At 39.3% G+C, this 14002-nt stretch overlaps 1 long non-coding RNA gene across 1 annotated transcript in view; it reads left to right on the forward strand.

Annotated features, from left to right (window-relative positions):
* LOC110340968 overlaps positions 1-14002 on the forward strand; it is a 58958-nt gene that overhangs the window by 26903 nt on the left and 18053 nt on the right. The window contains exon 2 of the long non-coding RNA XR_002382825.2: positions 2386-2479. This is a non-coding gene — a long non-coding RNA (uncharacterized LOC110340968). The remainder of the gene's footprint in view (positions 1-2385; positions 2480-14002) is intronic.

Consider the following 14002-nt stretch of genomic DNA (forward strand, 5'->3'; position numbering starts at 1 on the left):
ATACCCCCCATGGAGGGCCTCACCCTCCCTGGGGAAAGGAGGGGGTGTTGGGGTGGCTGGTGGGAGGGTGTGGGAGGAGGGGAGGGAAAGAGAAAGGGACCTGGGATTGACATGTGAAGCAACTTTGTTTCTAATTTAAATTTAAAAATAAAACAAAAAGCAAAAAACAAAAAACAAACAAAAAAACCAAAACTGTCTCTAGGTGTAACTTATAATGTATGTCACGTTATCTTTCAGTGAATGTAAAGGTGTATGCACACACGTGAATGTGTTGTTTTAATGGAACCACTATTTCTAGTATCACATAGTTTTTCTGTAGAAAATTTCCCAGAATAAAATAAATCTCAGACCATACGTGGAAAAACTAACTAGATTGAGTAGTGGAGGAGAATCAATAGATTCTGCTTCTGAGAACTGTCACTATTTTATTTTACCCGTCACTTATTGGAGAAATAAAGGCTAGCGTTAAACTTCACCATCCATCTGTCATGACATGTGGAATGAACCAATTAAAGCTTGGGCACTGTGAAATTGCTACCTTTCTATCTTTATATGGATTTATGTTTGACGAATTGAGGAAACCAAGAAAGCTTATCGTAGAATATGACCTGGTTAATAGGATTTCTTGCCACAGAGAATATGTTAGATGTAGAAATAGTTATAAAATTAGATACCTTTTTGTATGGTATTGGAAATTCCAGGAAAGTTCTATTGTTATTAACTAAAGATTATGATAATGCCAATTCCCTATAATAATAAAATGAAGAAAAATGTTAACAAAAACTGATGGAGAGTTCAACAAACAAGGGAAAATGATGGGCATAGTATCTCATTAGAGCAGCAGAACAGTAACTAAGACAATGCCGTTTAAGAACTGGTATTTTATAGTAATGTACATATTTGATACAAGACATACTTAAAGGAAATTATCAGATCCAATCATATGTGAATAAAAACATTGTTTTAAGAAAAAATGACCTAACTAAAGTTATAAAAAGAACACAGTAGTTAGGCAATACACATGTGCAATTGAGAAAATGCTTTGTCTTATTGTTCTTATTTCAAATTTTTAATAAAAAGTGGTTAGCAATTAAACAGACATACGCTGTAACACACCTTCTACATGAGGAAATTACTAGTATGTAAGAGAGAACAATATATCTAGCAGCCAGAGATAAAACTATGAAAACACAAATAACATATACAATACTCTTTGAATAAAATAACATAAAGAATACTTGTTATCTGGTTACAGAAGTGTGCTGAAATAATACATTCTGTATTATTGTCATAAATATAGACAGCCTACAATTCTCTTGACTTTTCTGTTGGATTGTTATAAAATAATTTGGAAAATTGACACTTGTTTTCACTACTCAAGCAGTCAACTATTGTGAAAATTTACCATGGGGAGAAACTCTAAAGAAGAGAAAATACTATGCACAAAATATTTATTGTCCTGTTTTGTACACTGAGGAAAACATGATTCCTGGTGAGAGTCATATATTAACCTCACGAAATTCCCTGCTGAGATGAAAGTATTTGCAGGAAATGTAGAACTCTCTTCCACTTTAAAAACGTAGAACTCTCTTCCACTTTAAAAGCGTAGAACTCTCTTCCACTTTAAAACATAGAACTCTCTTCCACTTTAAAAATGGCAGCATTTTTTTCTGCCTGTTGAACTGTTTGAAGAGACTACCAACGATGAACTTCAACAATAAAAAGATCAGAAATTCTCCCAGATAACTTGCTATTTCTCTCACACGTGCTCTCCCATCTATAACTGACTTAAAAGCATGAGCCCTCCCCTCCCCTTCCCTTCTTTCCATTAAGTTTTCCTTCTCTCCTAGCCCTTCCTCACACCCTCCTTTGCTTTGCCCTATTCTGCTCTGCTCTCCCCTTTCCTTCCCTCCTTCTTTTCCTCCCTCCCTTCCTCCCTCCCTTTCCCAGCCCTTCCTTCCTCCTCTCCTCTGATTAAAAATAGAAAAATACAAAAGAACAATATTATGAGGCTGTAGGTATACTATTACCATGAAGTTATAGCTATCAAGATAGTGATAAAACAATAGGCAAATTGGGTAAATAATGAAATACAATGCCCCAAAATATTAGCCTTGTAAATGTAGTCAATGTGTCTTTGACAATGAAGCAACAGAAATCCTGGAGCAACTTTTTCAGACAATTGAATCTAGACCCAGAACACACAGCCATGTATGTGGACTCAAAGTGGATTAGAGACCTTGGTATAAACCAAGAACTGTAAAACCTCTCAAACGAGACCAACAAATTTTCAGAGGCTTCTCATGTAGCTTTAATTTCAAGGTTTAATCATCTTCTTCTTGTATGAACTCAATGCATGCTATTTTTACTAACCTTTATCCACAGCAAGCTGCCAGCTGCAGATTCTGGTGGGGATCTCTACATCCTACAAACCTGCCAGGGATGTAACTTCAACTTCATCAGGATATTGAAGTGATGCGTGAGTTCATGTATTTCTTCATCTTACTCGATTTTAATTCTTTACTGTGTTTCCATGCATGTTTGTTCCCCAATGACTTCCTGCTTCTGGACTCTTGCTTATTATGCCTAACAGGTGCCCACATGTCAATCGGCCGTTTTGACCCAAAGCAGTAACAGACATTTAAAGAAAACATCACAGGTCAGGACAGTCATAGAAAGGCTGAGTTAGCTCTGCTTGAATCTGATCATCCTGTTTTGTATGGGGGGGATGGGGGTGGGGGGTGGGAGGGGTGGGAATCTAATACCATTAATTGGTTTTCTAATGTTCTAGACAATGTCCTATGGTAAGCTAACTGCGGCCTGGGTAGTTGCAGGGTTAATCAGCCCGCCAGCTCTCCCCTGTCCTAATCACCAGGGTTGAGCTCCCTTGTACTGCTTTGGTGAATTCACCCTTTGCAGTGAAGAGCAGGGAGGGGCAGTGCTCCTGCTTTCATATCCTCAGGGTTGGATCTGCCAACCTACACCTTCAGGACCAGCTCTACTGTGTTGCCAGGCGTGGTGTAGGGCCACTCTCATGAGTGCTGTAACAGATGGGGATCAGGGCGAGCTTTCTCACTCTTACACCTCAGGGCGCCGTCTCCCACTCACCTCAGCTGTTCACGGGCTATTTTTAACTCAATAATGTTTAGTGGATAAGGCCATATCAATAGAAAAATAGAAATGTAATTTTTCCAAAATTCGCAAGACTCATCAATCAGAATAGTCCTATATAAATACAGTCAAGGGAATTAGAAGAAAATTGAAAGTACAGCATATGGCATACAACATATAGCATTTGTGTGAAAACAATAATAAGCATGGGGACATTTAAGATGACAGCATGAAGTCTTTAATTAGCTCATATGTTGTTTAATAGCTATTAAATTAGTAAGTATCCACTTAATAAGTAAATGGTTGGAAAATGTTTTGTTGTTCAAATAATAGCAGTGTAATATAATTTGAATTTTGAAATTAAAGTAAAAACTGTAAAGAAATTGAGCTAAAATTACTAGCAGCATAGCAGAGTGACTATATTTGATGACTCAGATCTGAGGTTTAAAAACAAAAAGAGCCGACTACAGCAACCCCGAGGGAAGAGAGCACTGCCTTGGGATGAACATATCAGAGGGTGGCCCGTGTGACATCTCTCTTTTCTCCTTTGAAAATATAATCGTCTTGATGGACCTGTGTTGTTAACTCTAGAGTGTCCAAGGAGTCATGCAAGAAAACTCAGAAACCTAAAGGAGTTGTCTTCTATGTAGCCCTATTGTAGTCTGCATTGGTTCAACAAGTGCTTTTTTTCATTCATCTTTTGATTAACACCCCACAATAGACACCCCTATTTCTTATTAAACTTTCTTTTACTCTTTGAAAATATTAATAATCTACCTCTTGCAAATCTCAGGGATTCTGTGGTAGTTTGTAATATATTAAAAATAGAAAGTTAAACTTAGTTATTACACAAAAAACAAAAATTGAGTATATCAGTGACCAAACATATTTTGAGATATATGCATGTATATATATATATTAGGTTGTATTTAAGCCAAGTTAGACATGCCTGTCTGTTCAAATGTTTATCATTTCTGTTAGTATTCAGAAGTAAACCTTTTCCTTGTAGAGACTGCTTGTTGATGAGAAGTGGTCTCTTTGATTTCATAGACCATGAGCTATTGCTTACAGCATAAGAACATGCCTAAATTTGCCTTATTAAAATTTTGTCATGAATTTTTGAGTAAAGAAAAACTGTTAATGGTTTTAGAGAATGATCATATGTAGTTAGGATCTTGTTAAACTTAGCTTAGTCATTTCTATTCCATTTTTCATTGGTGACCATTGATATTTCTTGCATAGACTTGGACAGTCATATGCAAGAATTATATATTCTTCAATATTACTTCCTCTTGACTTCGAATTTGAGGCATCTGTCTTGAAGTATTTGATATGTGCATTGTGGATGTCTGTGTGAAGATGTGTGCAATTCCCAGGGTATCTGTAATCATCAACTAGCATCTTAACATTGTGTGTAAGAAAATTTTTGTGCAAACAGGAATTGCTCCAGATTCAATTGTTGAATAAAACATCACTTTTATTCAAATCCAATATAATTTATTTCCATATCGAAGCTCAATCACATCACAAAATTTACTTTTGCTTTGTTATAAGATTTGTTTTGCACATTCCTGTGGTATCATTCCTCTTCTCTTTTTTATACTTTTATCTCACTATTGCTTCCTTTAAATTCTATTCTCCAATTGCCTTTGTTTACTCATTCAAATATTAGTACTTTTCAAAAAGTTTTATATTTATGCATTTATATAAGCACTACTTGGCTGTATTAGATGATAACACTTTGCTTTCCCTACATTGTTTTCTGTTTTATCTTTTTACCCTTTATCCCTTATGAAGTCTGTCAGTCATCTCTGTGCCCTTGCCGGTGTATCTACTTGGCTCTTCTGCTAGTTCTTGAGGTCCAGTCTGTCTCTAGGGCTATGATTGGTCTGATACTGATCGCCTCCTTAGTGTTAGGAACTGTTGTGAAGACACAGCTATTTCCAGAACTCATGGGTGCCAATGATGCTCAGGGCTCTCTGTGAGATCTGGAACCCTTGTGTCCTGATCTACTCCATGCCTCATATCACCTCTCCTTTGTCCTCTTCTCAAGATTCTTATCTTCCTAGGTTTTCTTATTTGATAAATATGGAGTATTGTTGGAGCTGGAAAGTGTTACCATGTAAATCTCTGTGTGTGTGTGAGAGACAGAGACAGAGACAGAGACAGAGAGATAGAGACAGAAGGACAGAGAGCCACAAGAACAAAACTCCCAACTGTCCCCAAGGTTTCACCTTGGCTTTGTATTCTCCCAGTCTTTGTTGATGTGGCCTTCTGCCCTTTCACTGGCTAACTCTTCTGGACTGGAACATATACTTCCTGGCCCTTCCTGGCTCTTCATTTCATCTCTGAGATGAAATCACAGCTCCTTACATTGTATTCATTCTATTAATTTCATCTATAACTATGTAGATATAATTCTATGTGCTGTGTAATGTGAGAATTAACATTAGTAATTAATACTGAAATGAAATAAACTGTATTTACGTTGGCAAGATTACCAAGAAAGGTGGGATTATCTGACAAATTGCTGCTGTTTAAACCTTATAAATTTATTTATTTATTTATTCATTCATTCATTTTTATGTCCCAACCAAAGCCCCTCCATCATCCACTCCTCCTCCACTATTTTTTTTTCAGATACAGGCAGGTCTCCCATGGATAGCAGCCAGCCATGGTATATCACTTTGCTGTGAGACTAGGCACCTCCTCTTCTATTATGGCTGGATAAGGAAATTTGGTAGGAGGAATGGGCCCCAAAAGCAGGTAACTGAGTCAGAGACAGTCCATGTTCCCACAGTTAGGATTCTCACATGAAGACCAAGATACACAACTGTAACAGAGTTGCACAACTGTAACATATGTGCAGAAGGCCTAAGTCAACCTCATTCAGGCTCCCTGGTTGTCAGTTCAGTCGCTGTGAGCTCCTAATATCCCAGGTTAGTTCTGTGGGTTTTCTTGTGGTGTCCTTAACGTCACTGGGACCTACAAACCTCCTTCCCCTATTCCACAGGATTCTCCAAACTCAGCCTAATGTTTGACTGTGGGTCTCTGCATCTGTTTCCACCAGATGCTGGACGAAGCCTCTCTTATGACAGTTGGGCTAGTCACCAATCTATGAGAATAGCAGAATATCACTAGGAATCATTTCATTGTTTTTTTTCTTTCTATTCATGTTTGGTTCTATTGGTTCTATCCTAAGTCTCTGGGGTATCCAGCCTCTGGTTCTGGTCCTAAGAGGGGAGCTCCCTCTCTGGGTCTGTAGTTCTGCCAGGCACTAGTTGGTCAGTCCCACAGTTTCTTTGCCATCTATACCCCGGCACATCTTGTAATAAATTCTACCATTGTAGAAAGACCTACAAGTTTGTTTATATTTCTGGCATAGCATGTTCTCTGCATCCCTAAAATCAAGTTGATTGCCCATATGCTGAGATAGTTTAGTTGCGGAATCTGCAACTATTTAGATCTCACATGACTGTTTGTAGTTATTACTTTAAAACATGAACGGAACATTTTTGTTATACCAGATATGTAGAGTAATCAAACTTGTAGAGTTGAAACAACTGAATTGTTCCATGGAATGCCACTGTCTCTAAAAAATTTCTAGAAATTTCTTCATATGCCTTTATAAGAAAACTATAATTGACAACAACAACAGCAACACCCCAAACAGACCCAATGATATGTTAATTGTGGAATTGCTGTCTAGAATCTTTCTTTCACCATCTTTTCATAGTTATCTTCTTTATAGTTTTCCTCAAGAGAGATTTTTTTTTATTTTCCTTTATGTTTTCAGGGAAATGTTTGCAATGAAACTAAATACACTGACCAGGGAATGCCAAACTAATTAACTGTCCTGCTTAAGAAAATCCAGCTTAACTTTTGCGCCTGAAAGAACAAAAGAAATGATATCTTGATAAAACAAAATCTAAATGAATAGATTATAGGCCCATGCACAGCTATCTTAATTCCTTTTTGCGATATCTTGTGGGAATAGGGCACAGTTGGGAGATATTTAATTAGGTTGAAAAGCAATGCTACTCAGTGGGTTACATGTGCATTAGCTAAAGCCAGCATTACTGGAAGTATTATGTAAACTTGTTTTAGTGCTAGATTTGGCTCATGTAAAAATAAATTTAATATTCACTACATGTGAAGACCCCCTGTCCTGTTGATACTTCCCTACTGATGGAGGTCAAATGTAGTTTCTGAACCTGTTAGAACATGTTAGAAGAAAAGGCTCGGATGAAGTTGAATTTTCAATTTTAATTATCAAAGTTTGGTACCCACAGTCATTGTTAATCTTGTGGTGATAGAATCAAATATTAGTTCTTCCTTATAGGACATTTCAAAGTCATGAACTTTATAGTTATACTTGCATCTATAGGCTACCTGCAACAGTTAAGTGTAGGACTGATATCAACATTTTAGTATGTTTACATGAAATACTTTGCTATGTGTAAGTTATGACTGCTATTTCTGTTTTCATATAAACAATGTGAAAGTTTTTCTTTAATCACCTCTAAGTCAGATACAAGGGAGACCATCTAACTTGTGACCCCCACTTTCTGTTCTGTTCATTCTTAGAGATATAGTAAAGTTAAGTGTGGCTTGGCTTTATAACTTTGACCTTGCTATTATTCTTGGTGAGGGGCATTGTGTCATGGGAACTGGTAAAAACTTGTATGAATCAAGTTCTTCTATTTTTTTTACATAGTTCAAAGTACTGGGGACAATCACAAGCATGTTCTTTTTCCATTTCTGTTATGTTTTTAAACTAGTGAAGTGAAATGCTCAATTTACCAAGTCACAGTTAAACTAGGATCCCAGACAGCCATGTCTTTAAAACTGTGTCATCTCTTTATCATACCAATGATGCTCACATTTTCAATGTCTTTTCATTTTATCTAAAGCATCTTACTTTATTATTAATGTTATAGTGCTTGTATTTACAAATGCAGCCACTTGATAAATTGGGAATATTGTTGGAGGTGGTAAGTTCTATCATATAAATCTGTGTGTGTGTATGTGTGTGTGTGTGTGTGTGTGTGTGTATGAGAGAGAGAGAGAGAGAGAGAGAGAGAGAGAAAGAGAGAGAGAAAGAGAGGACTTATTTATATGAATCTAAGATTTTCATCAATTTTATAATATTTTGGACTTCATAATGCATTAAGTACTTTTAATTGATGGTACCATATCAGTGGTGGGAAAGGCTTCTTTATCCGTATGAAGCAAGAGTTTTCTGTGTACTATTAGCTGCCAATTCTTTTCTCTAATGTAGTAAGAGCAGTTTCTAATTTATTGGGCAATATACCTCTTCCATGTATTTAGAAGCAGTCATTCAATACCCTGGCATTGTGATTTTATGCTTTTGTTTCAATCACCAGCAATTGATTCTAAACCATGAAGAATCATTTCACGCTTGATCACAAAGAAAATTCGTGACTATAGGATGTCAGAAATCCAGTTGAAGACATACAGTGCCATTTTTTATTGCTATAAAACCCAAGCTTGTGACATTTCTATGCTGGATAACTGTTTTGTGGATATCTTAAGACAGTGGTGAAGTCCCATGGCATTTACCCTTTAACCCTAGTAAAGATGGCTACCAGCCACATTGTTCCTTCTATCCTGATGAGTTCATTAGTCAAGATGGTGGCAAGACACATGATTGCTGTTTAAAAACCTCTATCTTCCTAAACAAGAATTGAATTAAAGTTACATATATAGTAAGTATATTTAATTTTTAAATAAGAGTTGAATCACATATATAGTATGCTGTATCAAATTGAGATTATCCATATATAGAATTTTAACTATAAACCTTTTTAAAATTAGATTTAAGCTAAATATTTTGGTTTTTCGAGACAGGGTTTCTCTGTGGCTTTGGAGGCTGTCCTGGAACTAGCTCTTGTAGACCAGGCTGGTCTAGGACTCACAGAGATTCACCTGCTTCTGCCTCCTGAGTGCTGGGATTAAAGGCATGAGCCACCAATGCCAGGCTTAAGCTAAATTTTGTTACGGGTTTTTTTTTTTTAATCATACCCTCTGAACTTACAAACCCTGAGACAGAGTTTACAACATAGTGTTAAGAGACTTTTTGAAAGCAGAGCATAGAGAAATTATAGAGAGAAAAGATTTTTAAGAGTGGGAAGGAGAAAGAAACCTTAGAGATAAGAAAGTTTTGGAAGTGTGGAGCAGGGCAAGTTTAGATATCAGAGGCTTTGGGATCATTTGTAGTGCAGTGGCAGACGATTTTACCATACAGGAGAGTTTGCAAATCCAGCATGCCAATCTTGGGCCATTGATCTGTGAGGCCAAGTTCTCTGTAGTAACACAGCAAGGCTTTAATAAGATCCGAGTTCATGGAGGAAGAGAAAAAGGTTTGTGAAACTGAACTCTGCCACTGGAAGAGTTCCTGTGAGCTCTGGGAGAGATGGCCTTAGGGAGGTGGCAGGACCACAGGAGGGAGCTGAGAGGGAACTGGGTGGGTCCCAGAGTATCTCAGAAGAGAGAAGGGAAGGAGCAGGCAGCCCTGACTGGGGAGGAGAGAAAACACCTGGAGGGAGCTGAGAGCCAGACAATGGAGTTGCAGAAGTCCAGAAGGGCTTAAGGAAGTGGTAGAACCTCCCAGGGGGAGGTGAGAGCAGCTCAGGGAGGCCACCGGAAATACAGAAACTGCAGGAACACAGGAGGGAGCTGAGAACAAAGGGAAGTGCTGTGGGGACCAGAATTTCAACCAAGTGGAATGAGAGGTTTGTTCTGGAGAAAGGCCCCAGATCACGGAGAGGTGTCCTTTTCAACATGGTTGGGGCCCAGGAGGGCAAGAAGAGCTTCCTGGCACACTGGTGTGTCTTTCATAGTAATAGTAGACAAAGGTGGTTTCGCTGTGCCGCTTATCTAGTAGATGGGGCAGCTGAGGCTTTTGGGAAGAGGAAAACTGTAAGCATCTTTAGTAGAAAGATGTGCCTGCACAGGCATCGGGAGATACTCAGATGGGTGCAGCTGGCCGTATCTGAGAGATGCGAGGCAAATCCCAGGCAGGTGCCCCAGGAGGGCATAGAAGGCTCCAGGAGCTGGAGAAACACTTGGAGTAGACTAGTAGAGGAATGATTAGAGCAGGTGGAGAGGGGGAGTAGCTGTGGGAGTCAAAATTGATGGGTGGCAGAAGCCAACAGCAACTAAGATGCCAGGAGAGTCAAAGCAGGACCTTACTTTGGAGAGGCTAAGTTCCTTAGAAGGGAACTCATTTATGCCAAACCTGGGTTTTGGTACCAGAAGAATGAAGAATGAGAACATGACTGCCCCTTGGTATGGTTTAGGAGAAGATGTTTATTGTAGATTCGAGGGCAAGGAAACAGCCAGAGCTACCTGGAAAGGCCCAGATTGAACTGGGCCTTGAGGTGGGGAGAGGCAGGACAGTGAGAGAGGAAGAGAGAGGAACCAGGAGCCAAGAGGTCAGGAGTGGGCCAGGAGACCAAGAAACCACTTGTCCAAAGTGGTCGAGGTTATACAGGGATCAGAGGAGCTGGGAGAAGGGAAAGCCCCGCTCATTCCCTGGGCTGGACAGTTGAGGGGAGGGGGCAGGATGTGCCACCCAGGATGACTCTGTAACAGGTAGGGCCTGAAGGATGGGTGGCCAGAGGCACCTCAGTTAGCCCTTTGTCCTCAACTTGAGAACTAATAGTTTTGAAAAGAAATAGTCAAGGTGTGATATTACTAAACTTTTCATCCTAATCTTGATTGGTGTGTTCCTCCAACAAGACATTGTGAGATTAGTACATAGAAGCATATGATATGGGCAATCTTTTTATGTTCTAATTTAACCTGAGGTTAGATACTGATTTCAGAAAAGGGCACATTGACTTCATAAAAGGGCACATTGACACATGTCTGCTACTTCACCTGCCCCAAAAGCAAGCGATCTGAAATCAAAAACTCTCAAATGCAGAATACCCATAAGTCAATTTGAAAATATTAATACATGACATCATAAGCTTATAATCCAGAGAGTTTTACTACTGTGTCATCAGAAGAACTCAACCAGTTGATAATCTCTTATTTCCTTCTGTGAGAAAGACACTCCCATCGCCACCTATTACAAGGTACTGTGGACAATCAGCTTAATTTTCAAAGGAGAAGACCAAGTCAATTCTCCCCTGCAACACAAGTTTGTAAGTTTTTCTGAGCTTGGCAAACACACTTCTTATATTCAAGGTGTGATTCTATGGTAAATTTCAAGATTTCCCAAACAATTCCACTCTGCCACCATGAGAGATGTGTACATTTAGTGTAGAAGGCAGCAGTATGTTCATTTCAGGTGGTGGTCCATGTTCCCCAACTCTCTACGGAACACTCTGAAAATCACAGGCAGGTGAGTGAATTTCCTATGGGAAATATCTAGTCTTCCAAATGTAAAACCACCCTTTCTCTACTGTAGATTTTAAAGTTTGATTCTTTACCATGCAATGTCTGCCCACCCCTGTTTCTAAATCCAGAGCGAGTGTTAACTTTGCTCTGTGAGTGTCAATATGGCTGCAAGCATGTACACATGTTCTGTTTATACCCGTCTTTTTAAGTAGAAGACACTGGCCTAAACACCTGCCTGCTTTTTCTTCTTCATAATTAAAACCAAAAAGACTTAAAAGCTTTTCAGAGTGTTGTTTGGGAAGAAAAGAGAAGGAAAAAAAAGTTAATGACTGTCTTAAAAAAAAAAGAGCTGAGAGTAAACAATGTGTGTGTAATTATCTTGCGAGTAAGTGCTGCTAATTACAGTGAAATCATTCTATGAGCACACACACCTGCTGTTATGTGCACAGTCCGGTTCTTGCTGAAAAACTTAATTTGGGATAGGACTGGATATTCAGGGCAGTTCCTTAACGGATGTCCCTTCACAGTGCTGCAGGAGATTTACTGATCTGAGGATGCACAGGTCTGAGTCTCATTCTCTCAGGCTTCCGAGTGTGAGTTTTCCACTATGGTGTCTCTGCTGTTGTCTCAGTTTTTTTTTTCTGAGCAGAGGAAAATTAGAGTTCAGACTTTTGTCAAAGTCACCAGGATGTAGTTTTCCCCTTGTCTTGGATCACAGAAGACCTCCAAGTTTGGCCCCCAATCTCTCAGTCAACGTGGAAAATGCTAGGGTGTCATCCCTTCCATCGGTGTCAGCAATAACCTGGCTATTTAAAAATATTTAAGAGGCAATTTCTTTTTTATGATTGTTTTTCTGTGAAGTGATGTTATTTTCCCCACACTACCCCAATGCTGTGCTCTAATAAACCATATTAAAGAATCTGAATTCACCTGTCCTACTATCTATCCTCAGAGTCAGTGTCAAGGGCAGCAAAACACACACTGTGTCCTCAGTCTCCAGGGGCCGGAGATGAGAGCTGAACACACAGTTCAGTTTCAGCATGTTTTTCAGTCAACTGATCTGTACTAAACATTTATTTTATTTTATTTTATTTTTTATTTTTTTGGTTTTACGAGACAGGGTTTCTCTGTGTTGTTTTGGAAGCTGTCGGTCCAGCCTGGCCTGGAACTCACAGAGATCCGCCTGCCTCTGCCTCCCGAGGTGCTGGGATTAAAGGCGTGCACCACCACTGCCCGGCTTAAACATTTATATATCAGTAAATACCATGCATTAAATATACTTAGAGTGGGAAGAGTAGAACTCAGTCCTTTTATTCCAAAGGCTGAGATCCAATAATTACCATCCTTTCTTTTTTTTTCTTTCTTCCTTTTTTAAAATTTAAGTTAGAAACAAGTTTGCTTCACATGTCAATCCTAGCTCCTTCTCCTTCCCCTCCTCCCCCGCCCTCCCCACCAGGCCCCCAAGTCCCTCACCCAATCTCCACTCCAATCCCCAGGGAGAATGAGGCCCTCCATGGAGGAAACCAGAGTCTGTCATTTCATTCAGGGTAGGGCTTAGGACCTCCCCCCAAGAGTTCAGGCTGAGAGAGCATTTGTAGACAAAGGACACAGTCAACAAGACAAAAAGGCAGCACACAGATAGGGAAAAGATATTCACTAATGCCACATCTGACAGAGGGCTGATCTCCAAAATTTACAAAGAACTCAAGAAGCAGGTCTCCAAAACACCAAAGGATCCAATTAAAAAGTGGAGTACAGTACTAAACAGAGAATTCTCAGTAGAGGTTGTCTAAAATGGCTGAGAGACACTTAAGAAAGTGCTCAACATCTTTAGTCATCAGGGAAATGCAAATAAAAACAACTTTGAGATACCATCTTACTCCTGTCAGAATGGCTAAAATAAAAAACTCCAATGACAGTTTATGCTGGAGAGGATGTGGAGAAAGGGGAACACTCCTCCACTGCTGATTAGAGTGCCAACTCATACAGCCACTTTGGAAATCAGTATGGAGATTCCTCAGGAAAATGGAAATCAGTCTACCACAAGATCCAGCAATTCCACTCTTAGCCATACACCCAAAAGATGCATATTCACACAAGGACATCTGTTCTACTATGTTCATAGCAGCATTATTTGTAATAGCCAGAATCTGGAAGCAACCTAGATGCCCCTCAACTGAAGAGTGGATAGAAAAAATGTGGTACATTTACACAGTGGAGTACTACTCGGTGGAAAAAAATCCCAATGGAATCTTGAAATTTGCAGGCAAATGGATGGCACAAGAAGAAACCATCCTGAGTGAGGTAACCCAGTCACAAAAAGACAAACATGGTATGTACTCACTCATATATGGATTTTAGACATGAATTAGGGGAGTGCCAACCTACAATCCTACTACCAGAGAGTCTGGGAAACAGAACCTTCATCCAGTGACTGATGGAAGCAGAGGCAGACACCCAGGGCATATCAAAACAAGTAGAGATATGTTGGCTACTGTCTCTTGAGTGCTGGGATGAAAGG

The sequence above is a fragment of the Mesocricetus auratus genome, unplaced genomic scaffold (genome assembly GCF_017639785.1).
Source record: "Mesocricetus auratus isolate SY011 unplaced genomic scaffold, BCM_Maur_2.0 Super-Scaffold_100027, whole genome shotgun sequence".
In the NCBI taxonomy this organism is placed as follows: domain Eukaryota; kingdom Metazoa; phylum Chordata; class Mammalia; order Rodentia; family Cricetidae; genus Mesocricetus; species Mesocricetus auratus.